We start from the raw sequence: 14,703 nt of genomic DNA, 5'->3' as shown, positions 1-14,703 counted from the left end.
ATGTTCGTAGTGGAGATTAAAATTCCTTGTGGAAGATTGACACAAATTGTGTAGCACTTCAATTTACACATTTTGTATTAATGTCAGCTGTTTTACCCATAGTTATGTGTAGTTTTAAAATCAACACAACCTGTGTATTTGTTCACAGCATTCAACACAATGGCCCTAATTTGTAGAAACCAGTGCGGATCCAATACCAGTATGAAAAGAACTCACTGCTGTGGTCAACAGCGCTGCCATCAACAAGCGACCAAAACTTCAAGCTCATAGTCAATGAAGGCCTTTATAAAATGTGATATTTTGCCATATGCGCCATATTTTAAGTGATGAATATGTGGTTGCATATGTTTAGATGCCAGTCAGTATATATGGTCTAATAACACTTCTCCACTCAGCCAGATTTACTGTGCTGCACGGCACATTTGCACTGATTCAGTACTTGCGTACATGAGGTAAGACTTGACATGAGATTTGATCAAAGACTCTGCTCACGTTCACATTGATAAATGCCAAGCTTTGCGTGGAAATAACCGTATGCCCAGTTTGTTCAATTCATAAATGAGGGCCAATTATTTGTTTTATACAGCACATAATGTATTAATATTACAAGTTTACACGTCTTCATATTAACCTTCCTGACACATTCACTGTGTCCAAATTCATACAACAAGCGTTGTCCCAAAACTCACCCACTGATGTGTAAGAAGTTAACAGTTTGTCTTAGTTTTAACACATCCTTTCTTAGAGTGTATGCACTTATTACTCACTTCAATATAAAATACACAATTTTATCTCTCAAATTGAATAAAAAAAACCACTTAGCAACCAGGTTATTGTAAGTTTTTCCCCCTAAAATGTTTCTATTTGTTTTTCACATTGATTTTGATGGTTTCTATATCACATTAAAAGGTGGAATAAGATCTGGTATGATTGATCTGACTTTTATTTTGGATGTATTTTTTTTTTACATCAAAAACTAACATTGTAACAGGAGTTAAACACATTAAACACATCTCATTTCTACTTCCATTTACAAATCACAAAGGAAAGGGAACTCTGCCCCCCATTTAATACCTGCCTACAATTTGTTTTTGAGAAGCATACTGAGTCATTCAGACAGCAAATAGCTTCAGCAATAATAGCTAATAATTGTAATTCTGTGTGGTTTATAATATGCTTGTATGTCCAGGTGAAAGATACATCTTGCTGATGCGCTGGGACACATCATCAGTGATGTAACCTGGGGTCACTGGATGTTTCGGGTCTTTCAACATCAGACACCCTCGCCCAGGCGGCCCAACCGGAGGTGATCAGACTCCGGCCTGTATCCCAGCAGCATTCGTCCACGGATCAGCCCTCTTGATCCAAAGCCATCTTGTGGCTCTTTCTGCGGCTTCAGTTGCAGACCTGATGGCCTTCCTCTTTGCCTCACCAGTGAGGCCCAGCATGGTGAGGACTTTGCAGAGGGACCGCCCTGCAAATCCTCGGCATCCAACCTCCAGGGGTTCACAGTAGGTCTTCCAGCCTTGGCTCCTGCACTCCTCCACCAGCTCCTGGTACTTGGCACGCTTCCTCTCATTTGCCTCCTCCATGCGTTGTTCCCAGGGAACTGTGAGTTCCAGAATGATCAATTGTTTGGTGGCATCTGAAACAATGATCATGTCTGGTCGGAGCCATGTTGATGTTACTCTAGCTGGGATCTTCAGCTGTTTGCCCAGATCCACTTCCAGCTGCCAGTCCGCGGCAGTGGTGAGGAGGCCTGACCTGGCCCCTGCTTGAATGGTGGGCTTCTCTCCGGCTTTGTGGAACCTAATGGACTTAGGCTTGCTGTGGCCCTTGGTAGTGTTAATGGCCTTGGCTATGCTCTCAGCAATCGCTTTCAGCACTTGGTCGTGGTGCCAGCAATAACGCCCCTCTCCAAGGGCTTTTGGGCAGCTGCTGAGGAGGTGTTCCAGGGATCCCCGTCCTGGACACTGGGGGCAGGATGGTGTCTCTGCTTTGCCCCAGACATGAAGGTTGGATGGACTAGGTAGGACATCATAAACAGCTTGGACTAGGAACCTGATGTTAAGGGAGTCTGCTCTCCAGATGTTGGGCCAGGTTATCTTCCGTTGCAGAACATTATCCCATTTAGTCCATGCTCCTTGTTGTCCCATTCCCGCCATCCTGCTAGCTCGTTCCTCCTCCACGCCTGCCTGCACTTCCTCCTGAATGAGGTGTTGCCGCTCTTTTCCCTGGGCCTTGTCCACCCTGGTTGATGGGAAATAGCCAATGCCTGCGCGTCCTGAGGCTATGGACCCGATCAGTACCTTCTGCCTCAGTTGCGACTCTGCCACTTCCAGAGCCTCGTCAGCCCTCCATTTCCAGCCTGTCCGCACCTGGATGCCAGCCGCCGCCACCTTCTCATCCCTGGATTCCCTGTACTGCAGGGCTTCCCGAGTTCTGGTCACCATAAATTCTTCAGTGAGTCCACTGAACGAAAGCTGCAAGGTGTTACTCCTGCCGTACAGGGCAGCACTGCTCAGGCTTCGGAGTAGGCCAAGCCATCTTCGCAAGTAACTGCTGATCTTTCTCTCCATGGCCTCTACAGTTGTGATGGGTACTGCATACACTAGCAGAGGCCACAGGATGTGGGGCAGGATGGAATGTTGGTAAATCCAGGCCTTGAATCTCCCTGGCAGGCCAGATCTGTCAACACATCTCAACCAGCCCTCAAGCTCCTTGCTGGTTCTCTGGATGGATGTGGAGTCTTTGAGGCTACAGTCAAAGAACTTCCCAAGGCTCTTGACTGGCTGCTCCGTGATGGACGGGATGGTGGCTCCAGCCAGAGAGAAGCGGTACCTGTCTGTCACCTTCCCCTTCTTGAGCACCAGAGACCTTGATTTTACAGGTTTAAAACTCATCCTTGCCCATGTGATGAGCTTCTCTAGTCCTTGGAGAATCCATCTCCTGCCTGGGACAGATGTGGTGGTGACAGTTAGGTCGTCCATGAACGCTCTTATAGGGGGCTGGCGCACTCCAGATTTTGTCAGAGGTCCCCTACACTCAACCTCTGCTGACTTGACAATCATGTTCATGGAGAGTGCGAACAAGATGACTGAGATTGTGCAGCCTGTTATTATGCCCTTCTCAAGTCGATGCCAGTCTGATATGCCTGATCCAGCAGTGACTCTTAGCCTGAAGTTGTTGTAATAGTCCAGGATAAGGTCAACGACTTTGGTAGGAACATGATGTTGCAGGAGGGCACGCTCAACAAGTTTGTGAGGTATGGAGCCGTACGCATTGGCTAGGTCCAGCCACAGTACGGACAAGTCTCCTTTCCCTTCACGAGCCTCTCTGATGAGTTGCGTCACCACTCCTGTGTGTTCAAGCTATCCAGGCACTCCAGGAATCCCACCCTTCTGAACAGAGATGTCAATATAACTGTTCTTCAGAAGGAACTCTGTTAGTCGTCATGACAAGACGCTGAAGAAAATCTTGCCTTCGACGCTTAACAGTGAGATGGTTCTAAACTGACTGATGTCCTTTGAGTTCTCTTCCTTTGGGATCCACACACCCTCTGCACATCTCCATTGCCCTGCGACTTGACCCCTCCGCCAGATCACCCTCAACAGCTTCCACAGGTGTCGAAGTAGTTGTGGACAGCGTTTGTACACGGAGTATGGGACACCGCTGGGGCCTGGGGCTGATGCTGTTCTGGCTCCTTTCACGACCTCCTGTATTTCAGCCCAGCTGGGCTCCCTCATTACAAACTCCACTGCTGGCGCTTGTGGGCTAATGAGGGCTCTCTGTGGTCCAAGCTCCTGGTCCCTCTCTGGGTCGCTGAGGGTGTTGTGCAAAAAGGTGTTTGTCTCTGCCTTTGAGCACATGAGGTTGCCACTCTGCTTGTCCCTCAGAAGCTTCTTGGTGAAGGTGAAGGGGTTGGAGATGAACGCAGCACGCTTCCTTGCTCTCTCCTTTCTACGCCTTCGGTGCCCTTCTGCACGGCGCAGTGTCATGAGCTTCTTCCTCAAGATGTTACGAAGCTCAGCAAGGGGTTGCTTCTCCTCTTCAGCTGCCACCTTGTACTGCTTCCTGAGGCTCCGGAGTTCTTGGTGTAAGTTGTGGATCTTTTCTTCCTAACATCAAAACATTTAACATTTAACACCCTCGTGCCCAAATAAATTGTTAAAGATCTATACTTGGCTTGGGAGATCATACTTACAAGCTTATAGGCCAATTGAAGATGCGTCTTGTGTCTACTGATAGACGCCGGTGTTTTTATAATAGCCATGCGTGTTTTCTTGGATCTTCCGTATAAACCCATGTCTTCCTAGAAGACACTGAAGGATTATTTAAATATCCCAGTGTTTCTTGTAAATACCCTAGACAGGTCTTATTTATTTACAGTCTAGCAGGAGACTGAGCCAAAAGACATATATTTTATTGACCTATTGAACCCCCCCCATTTATTTATTTTAGCTCATTATATCATTGATATTATATCATCTGGAATTATGTAACTTTGGAAGTTGATCAGCCTTCAGTGGAACAAAACTGTGTGAAAATTTTTGTACAGTGCAGTTGGATTTCCTGTCACTGTGGGCTCCAGAGCACAGTAGTATAGTGCAGAGTCTGATACAGCAGCAGAGGAGATGAGCAGATCCACTTTTTTATTCTTTTCATCAACTTCAGCAGAGAGACGTGGTGGGATTGAGTCACTTTTATATCCACTTTGTGATATATAAAGAAGGAACTCAGGTTTGGATTTTGGATATTGTCTGTACCAGTGCAGGGTGGGTGATGCAGTACTAGTTGATTGATAGTTGCAGGACAGAGTAACATTACTGCCTTCATCTATAACTGTCTGAGTGAAAAGTGGCTTTATTGAATCTGCCATAGAGTCACCTGTCATAGAGAAGAGAACAAAATGTTTTTATTATTTCCACCACCAAGCCAGAACGACATAAGTCAGACCCATATTCTGATTTTTCTTCCCAGCACACAGACGAATAAATCACTAATTCAACACTTAATATTTCTGCAGTGACAAAAAGTCAAAGTTAACTCACCGAGTGAAAGCCACAGATACATGAATATAACAGTGAACATGATGAATGGCCTCAGCTGAGTGAAAGTATTCTTTCTGCACTATGATATGTTCACATCATAAAGGTTCATGAAGCTCCAGCCCACAGCACCACATGACAGTGTCACCATTGTTACTGACAGATTGGTGATTCATACTGAAGCATCCTGGCTTTACATTCAGCCTCACATGGGGAACCTGTCTTCAACTCCGACTGTCAGCAGAATTCATGGAATTATGAAAAATCAATCATTCTAGTCTGTAAAAATATAATCTAATCAATACATTATTAAATGTTTAAATTTCCTGTTATGTATGTTTTATAAGTAGTTTTACTGCATTAGGGGCTTTGGCCTTACCAGAAATTGCTGTGAATAAATGTCATGATAGAAAAAAAAAAGTATAACAAGTTATTACTATTGTTATTATAATGTAATTGATTTATGGAATTTGTAATGACAAAACCTGTTATTTCACCCAGGTGAGGAACAAACCAGCTGCTGCTCTTGGTCATAATATGAAAGATTCCAGCAAACCATGAGGTCTTAAGGAGAGAGAGAGAGAGAGAGAGAGAGACTCTGACTGGATGTTTTTTTCCTTTGTGTTTCTTATTTCTTCCCTGTAGCCTAGTATGCTGCCTTGCCTACCTGTCTTTCTTTCTTTAAATATTAATTAATTAATTAATTAATTAATTTGCCTCATATAATTTAAATATGGGGCGGCACAGTAGTGTAGTGGTTAGCGCTGTCGCCTCACAGCAAGCAGGTCCGGGTTCGAGCCCCGTGGCCAGCGAGGGCCTTTCTGTGCGGAGTTTGCATGGTCTCCCCGTGTCCGCATGGGTTTCCTCCGGGTGCTCCGGTTTCCCCCACAGTCCAAAGACATGCAGGTTAGGTTAACTGGTGACTCTAAATTGACCGTAGGTGTGAATGGTTGTCTGTGTCTATGTGTCAGCCCTGTGATGACCTGGCGACTTGTCCAGGGTGTACCCCGCCTTTCACCCGTAGTCAGCTGGGATAGGCTCCAGCTTGCCTGCGACCCTGTAGAAGGATAAAGCAGCTAGAGATAATAAGATGAGAATTTAAATATGATTGTTCTGCTTTAAAAACCTGGAAACTAAAAAAAAAAAATCTCTTGATTGCTAGTTATCATTTTAACATGAAACTGTGGAAGCAAAATAGAACATTTATGTTATCCAGTCACAAACACCGCCAGTGCCACCATTACAAGTGAACCTGTCCAGAGCCCATTTTATTCACTGCAGCTGTAATGTGCTTGTCCATGCTGGAGACAAATATATTACACATCACACATTATTAACAAATTGTATTTATAGTCTGACTGCAATTTCAATTTTCTTCATTAATTCAGAGAAACAAGTCATTTTGTTGATGAAGAGTTGACAATTATACTATTCAGCTTGATCAAATAATCAGAATCAAGACTAGAACACAACTGCAATAAGATCTCACATCTCTGTGTCAGCCACGGCCTAAAGGTTAGAGAAGGTCATCAATTTGATTCCCTGGACAAGCAGGAAAATGTGTAGGTGGGAAGCGTGAATGAACAGCACTTTCCCTTCCCTCTACATCCATGGCTGAAGTGCCCTTGAGCAAGGCACCTAACCCTCAATTAATCCCCGGGCGCTGTAGCGCAGCTGCCCACTGCTATGGGGATGTTGTGTGTTCACTGCGCACTTCTGTGCATGTGTGTTTGTTCACTGCTTCACATGGGTTAAATGCAGAGAAAGAATTTCACTGTGCTCGAATGTATATGTGACAAATAAAGGCCTCTTTTCTTTATCTGTGCAATCTCAGTGTATTTTTTCAATGTATTACATATAAAAGTATTATGTATGATTGAAGAGAGTGTATATTATTGTGAAAAGCAGTATTCATAATCAAAGAAGTCGAAATCTCTCAGGGACGTGAGCAGGGTCCTTATGTTTGGGCCACAATAAGATAACTGACAATGCCATCTTGTGGAGAAAGAGAAAATACTTTTACACACCAAGGATTTTTTTTTTGTTTGTTTGGTTTTATTTTGTTTTCTTGAAATGAACAATGTCCCAGTTTACCCTGAAAAATGTGTTGCTATGAAAATGAAGTCTTTTTTTTTTTAATTCACAAATCATTACAGCAAATAGCTGAACTTGACAAAAACCCCTGAACTCGTACAGAGCCTCAGCTACATCACTCAAGTTCAGAATTGGCCTCAACCACACACCCTGTAGACCTTTCTGTAAAGCTTTCTAATTGTTCATGGTGTGGTCCAGTGGTACAGCTGCACAGGATGCTCTCTGTTGATCCCATGAATGTCCTGAGGGTACAGTCCCTCCTGGAAATTAAGACATTGCAGGGATTTATTTTGGCCCAGATGAGATCCTCAGTGATGTGCAACCCAAGACTCGTAGAGTCCCATGATCACCTGAGCAGACACACATTAACCACTGTGGGACCTCCTGAGGTCAAAAATAAGATCTGCTGTTATTTCCAGGTGTTGTTGCTTCTACACGAGTCCTCAAACTGCCCACCTTCTCTCTGTATGTAAACTCATCATTTTGCTGATGAGGCTCAATACTGTCGTGTCATCAGCAAGCTTGAAAACATGAATCTAGATGTGCATTGCAGCAGAGTTGTGTATCAGAACAGTGATGATCTCAGTCCATGAAATGAAATGAATGCAATGAAATGAAATGTAGTGTTCACGCAGATTTAGCAGTTACATTTCTGGATAAAGAACAGTGGAAGCCAACACAAAGTTCAGCTACTCTTAAAAGATGTCATGTCTTAGTTCCTACTTTTGAATTTTCATTCTTCATCCAGTACCAAGCCCAGTTATCATGTATTTTCAAATCAATCAGGGACATTATTTCATTAGTCAAATGTTCGTAGTGGAGATTAAAATTCCTTGTAGAAGATTGACACAAATTGTGTAGCACTTCAATTTACACATTTTGTATTAATGTCAGCTGTTTTACCCATAGTTATGTGTAGTTTTAAAATTAACACAACCTGTGTATTTGTTCACAGCATTCAACACAATGGCCCTCATTTATCAATCTACACTGAAAAAAGGGGAAAATGGGGGTTGTGGAATTTACAAAAATGAAATTAATATACATGACATGATTTCTTTATGCTACCTCTCTGAACATATATAAATCATGTAGAACTGATTGATTTTTGAGGAATGTCAAATCTATGAATTTCAGTCATGTTGGGAGAAAAGAAAAAAGTTATGTTTTGCTTAGTAACTCCGCCCATTTTGAAGACGTCAGCAGCGGGTGGAGGTGCACGAGCTAGGCAAGGCCAGACATTTTCAAGTTCAGTCCACCATAGAGTATTAACTTTAATCCCGCAGGGAAGATATATAAAACCAAGGGAAAAAACATTTGGCTTCAACAAGTTAGTTATAAATGCTGAGCATGCAAATCAGTCACGTTAATTTAACATGGGATAATTAAATATAGCTAACATAAAAAAAAAACCTTCATATTAGCAAATAAAACATGTTTGATTGACAAAAAAATTGTGTTAACATGAATAAATCATGTTTGTTAAACATGACAAAAGTTGGTACGTTGAACATGACTAAGTTTGGTCAAGTGAACATGATTTTAATGTGTGCAACCGATGTACATGATTTTTTCATTTTAAATCCACAGCCTATTTTTTTTTCAGTGTAATGTAGAAACCAGTGCAGATCCAAGAGCAGTATGAAAAGAACTCACTGCTGTGGTCAACAGCGCTGCCATCAACAAGCGACCAAATTCAAGCTCATAGTCAATGAAGGCCTTTATAAAATGTGATATTTTGCCATATGCTGCATATTTTAAGTGATGAATATGTGGCTGCACATGTTTACATGCCAGTCAGAATATATGGTCGAATAACACTTCTCCACTCAGCCAGATTTACTGTGCTGCACGGCACATCCGCGCTGATTCAGTACGTGCGTACATGAGGTAAGACTTGACATGAGATTTGATCAAAGACTCTGCTCATGTTCACATTGATAAATGCCGAGCTTTGTGTGGAAATGACCGTACGCCCAGTTTGTTCAATTCATAAATGAGGGCCAGTTATTTGTTTTATACAGCACATAATGTATTAATATTACAAGTTTACACGTCTTCATATTAACCTTCCTGACACATTCACTGTCAAAATTAACACAGCAAGCGTTGTCCCAAAACTCACCCACTGATGTGTAAGAAGTTAACAGTTTGTCTTAGTTTTAACACATCCTTTCTAAGAGTGTATGCACTTATTACTCACTTCAATATAAAATACACAATTTTATCTCTCAAATTGAAGAAAAAAGAAACACTTAGCACCAGGTTATTGTAAATTTTTCCCCCTAAAATGTATTTATTTGTTTTTCACATTGATTTTGATGGTTTCTATATCACATTGATAGGTGGAATAAGATCTGGCATGATTGATCTGACTTTTATTTTGGATGTATTTATTTTTTACATCAAAAACTAACATTGTAACAGGGGTTAAACACATTAAACACATCTCATTTCTACTTCCATTTACATACTGTATAACCAAGTTAAGGGAACTCTGCCCCCCATTTAATACCTGCCTACAGTTTGTTTTTGAGAAGCATACTGAGTCATTCAGACAGCAAATAGCTTCAGCAATAATAGCTAATAATTGTAATTCTGTGTGGTTTATAATATGCTTGTATGTCCAGAGCAACTTAGAGACGGACAGGAATGTTCAAAAGTATCCAACTGAATATATTTATTTTGAGAGTATATATTGAACTGCTATGCCCCTTATATTGCTAAAATACACTATAATTTTTGTCAATGAGCAAAACAAATCTTGGTGGGCAGAATATATTAAATTAGTTCACAGATTATTGTCTGCACATCATTTTACTAGTAGCACAGGCATCAGGATGAGAGACGGAGGGACTCGGGTTTGTAAAGGAAAAGATTAACTGACTCAGGGAAGGTGGAAGTGTGTAAAGCACACACACACACAACTGCAATTACAACTTATACAATTCACAGACAGACTGAAAAAAACAAAAAACATGCATAATGTGAACAAATCTACAGGAGGTGTGATAACTATATTGTCGGGGAAAGTCAAGAGCAAGAGTTGGCTTAGAGATTTCTTTTTCAGGTTCCTTTCTATCTGAATGATTGTATGTATGTACTGCTGCCATTTTATTATTCATCCATTTCATCTTTGTAAAAGGCCACTGCCTGAGCTCCCATCCAGCAAAATAACATGCATTTTTAGTACATGCATAATTAATTAAAACAATTAAAATTGAGCACTATGTATTGTGGGGAAAACTGGCTAGAAAAGGTCAGGACCTTTAATTCAGAGTAGTTCACACCAACAAGACCTGACACAACGGCTCTGGTAATGTCAGTAAAATATTTTTTTGAAAAATGTCGATTTGTGAATTTACTGTGATAAATGTGTACTTGTTTAAAGTTGTACCACATTAAAACCCTCTTTATTTTAATTTGCTTTTACTTTTAGCTGCAGATGTTACCACAACCTTTGTTTGTGTGTGTGGTTAACTGATTATAATTTGGTAAAGGGAGTATCTTTGATGAGGTTTTAGAAACTTCCTGTGTAACATTTGTATGTTTTTGTAAAGCCTTTCATTGACTCTGTATTACTGTGCTACATCTCTAAGAGCGCAGTGATAGAGCGCAGAATCTGAGAGCTTTAGACCTCTGATAGTAAGTTCAGTGGAGTCTCTGCTTGTTTTTGACTCTAATCGAGGATCATCAGGAGTGCTACCATCACCTGAACTTGACCTTGCGCCTTTATGCAGTAAATACTGTGGTGCGCTGTTCGGATATTGTTTGTACCAGTAAAGCCGAATGTACTCGCTGGCTGACTCAAATGAACATTTCAGAGTAACAGTGTCTGTTTCTTTCCTGACAATGGCATCTTCATCTGTCGGCCAAATTTTATCAGCGAAACTGCCTGTTGTAAAGAGGAACATAAAGAAATAAATCTGTGAAGTATTTTTGTAAGCAAACACAAAACAATCATTTCAAGAATTTATGTTTAAAAATGGGTATTAAGGAATAAAATTAATGATGAAATACTGATGAAAGTTAATTACCTGTTGTGACAGTGAGAATCAGTGGGATGTATCTCACTATGTACAGGAAGTTGTGTAGTTGAGCCATTTCTGAACACAGCTCTGTGAGGATCCTGTATAATAGTGTTTGCTGTATGTGCTGAACTTTACACATGAGGGAACACATTTCTAGAAGGCCACACCCAGGAAGTTCTGCTGTTGGAGCATAACTTTGTACAGATCATCACTTCACAGTATCAGTCACAGTGAACTAAATCACCAATACAACACAGAACAATCCCACTGTTGCTGATCAACTCACTGCATCCAACTTCACCTCTTAAATAGATCTTTTGGAGTTAGAGGCCTGGGCTGTGTCTCAAGATTTAACATTGATACAAAAATATAACCCTTTTTCAAGTTTTGTTTTACTTTATTGGTCCATGAGCAAAGAATTATAATTATTGTACGGTTTAAGTGGCCATTGTAGTATTTTTTTTAACTCCTGAAAATAGTTCTTAACATCGTAAATGTTAACACAACTGCTATGACAAATAGATTCAGTGACGACTCCAGCTGAGGTTTTTGTATGAAAGATGAATGTCCAACTGCCATTATGGTCATTTGCTAACAGCTGAACCAGATTTGAAAAAAGTTACTGAGTCATCTTGGCGTCATCTTGAAGGCAGCATATGTTGCTCCAAAAATCTCAGTGTACTTTTCTGAATTAATGCTGCCATCACAGAAGTGTGTTACCAAGGGCGCTGACACAACCCCATACCATGACAAACCCTGGCTTTTGGATTTGTTGCTGGTAACTGTCTGCATGGTCCTTTTCACTTTTGGTCCAAAGCCCACAGTGTCCATTTCTTACAAAAAAGACCTGAAATACTGATTTGTCTGACCACAATACACATTTCCACTGTGTGATGGTCTAGCCCAGATACCTCCGAGCCCAGAGAAGTCAACAGCACATCTGGACATAGTCAACATAAGGTTTCTGTTTTGCACAGTAAAGTTTTAACTGGTATTTGTGGATGTGACTCCGTGTTGTAGAGCTTGACAAAGATTTGCCAAAGTAATCCCGAGCCCATGTGGTTATATCAGCTTTACTGTAGATCAGTGATGGTTTTTGATGCAGTGCCGTCTGAGAGATCAGAGATCACAGGTGTTCAGCTGAGGCTTGTGCACTGAAACTCCTCCATATTCCTTGAATCATTTCATGATATTATGCAATGTAGAGGGTGAAATATTCAAATCTCTTCCTATCTTTCTTTGAGGAACATTTGTTTCTCAACATTTCAATAATTTTCTCACACATTTGTTGACAAACTCGAAATCTTTAGCCCATCTTTGCACTATAAAACCCGATAAGGTCACTGAGCTCAAAAATTTTATTGAAACCGATTACGTAAAAATTTTTGAGGTAAGTAACTAAATTTTTTAAGGTAAGACTTCTTAAAAATTACAATTAAGTGTAACTATAGTGTAATTTTTAAGAAATCTTACCTTAAAAAATTTAGTTACTTACCTCAAAAATTTTTACGTAATTGGTTTCAATAAAATTTTTGAGCTCAGTGACCTTATCGGGTTTTACAGTGTGCTCCTTAAAGACTAGGCCTTTCCTGGATATCGATTTTGTACCAAATCATGATTACAATCACCTGTTGGCATCATCTGTTTTAAATTACATCATTGTTTAATTGTTTTACCTCATCACTAGCCTTAAATTTCCCTGTCCCAACTTTTTTTGGAATGTGTTACGGATGTGAAATGCAGGAATTGATGTATATTAACAAATGAAATGAAGTTGACCAGGCACATGCTCTCTCTCACAGCTCGTGGTTGCTTGGCTCTGTGGGTGGCTCCAGACCAGTTTGTCTAGCTGAAGGTTGAACACCACTGCTGCCTGAAACATCATGAAAATGAGGAAATAAGAAACTCCACAACTGTATAATTTTTGTGGCTTTTTTGAGATCTAACAATTGTTTCTTCACCCACATCTAAAGATTTTCGATATAAGCTATTATATCCTTATTATTATGGACAGAATATAGGCTACATATCTCATGGATATATAAATTAAATAATCAAACAGCTGGATTTCAGTTGTCGATGGCAATGCTGTTGACTGCAGCAGTGATTTCAATACTGCGTTTTTCTGACTTTCTATGATGCTACTTTTCTGGCTGCCAAATACAACCCCGATTCCAAAAAAGTTGGGACAAAGTACAAATTGTAAATATAAATGGAATGCAATAATTTACAAATCTCAAAAACTGATATTGTATTCACAGTAGAACAGAGACAACATATCAAATGTTGAAAGTGAGACATTTTGAAATTTCATGCCAAATATTGGCTCATTTGAAATTTCATGACAGCAACACATCTCAAAAAAGTTGGGACAGGGGCAATAAGAGGCTGGAAAAGTTAAAGGTACAAAAAAGGAACAGCTGGAGGACCAAATTGCAACTCATTAGGTCAATTGGCAATAGGTCATTAACATGACTGGGTATAAAAAGAGCATCTTGGAGTGGCAGCGGCTCTCAGAAGTAAAGATGGGAAGAGGATCACCAATCCCCCTAATTCTGTGCCAACAAATAGTGGAGCAATATCAGAAAGGAGTTTGACAGTGTAAAATTGCAAAGAGTTTGAACATATCATCATCTACAGTGCATAATATCATCAAAAGGTGCAGAGAATCTGGAAGAATCTCTGTGCATAAGGGTCAAGGCCGGAAAACCAGACTGGGTGCCCGTGATCTTCGGGCCCTTAGATGGTACTGCATCATATACAGGCATGCTTCTGTATTGGAAATCACAAAATAGGCTCAGGAATATTTCCAGAGAACATTATCCGTGAACACAATTCACCGTGCCATCCGCCGATGCCAGCTAAAACTCTATAGTTCAAAGAAGAAGCTGTATCTAAATATGATCCAGAAGCGCAGACGTCTTCTCTGGACCAATGGCTCATTTAAAATGGACTGTGGCAAAGTGGAAAACTGTTTTGTGGTCAGACGAATCAAAATTTGAAGTTCTTTATGGAAATCAGGGACGCCATGTCATTCGGACTAAAGAGGAGAAGGATGACCCAAGTTGTTATCAGTGCTCAGTTCAGAAGCCTGCATCTCTGATGGTATGGGGTTGCATTAGTGCGTGTGGCATGGGCAGCTTACACATCTGGAAAGACACCATCAATGCTGAAAGGTATATCCAGGTTCTAGAGCAACATATGTTCCCATCCAGACGACGTCTCTTTCAGGGAAGACCTTGCATTTTCCAACATGACAATGCCAAACCACATACTGCATCAATTACAGCATCATGGCTGCGTAGAAGAAGGGTCCGGGTACTGAACTGGCCAGCCTGCAGTCCAGATCTTTCACCCATAGAAAACATTTGGCGCATCATAAAATGGAAGATACGACAAAAAGACTTAAGACAGTTGAGCAACTAGAATCATACATTAGACAAGAATGGGTTAACATTCCTATCCCTAAACTTGAGCAACTTGTCTCCTCAGTCCCCAGATGTTTACAGACTGTTGTAAAGAGAAAAGGG

The 14,703-nt window shown here is 40.8% G+C and overlaps 1 pseudogene; it reads right to left on the bottom strand.

Moving 5' to 3' along the window:
- Positions 1-1,310: 1,310 nt before the first annotated feature.
- LOC132884597 (uncharacterized) lies at positions 1,311-11,246 on the bottom strand (annotated as a pseudogene).
- Positions 11,247-14,703: the final 3,457 nt, after the last annotated feature.

Source organism: Neoarius graeffei, chromosome 1 (genome assembly GCF_027579695.1).
Source record: "Neoarius graeffei isolate fNeoGra1 chromosome 1, fNeoGra1.pri, whole genome shotgun sequence".
NCBI lineage: Eukaryota > Metazoa > Chordata > Actinopteri > Siluriformes > Ariidae > Neoarius > Neoarius graeffei.
The sequence above is the reverse complement of the archived record's forward strand: the minus strand, read 5'-3'. Positions and strand labels throughout refer to the sequence as shown.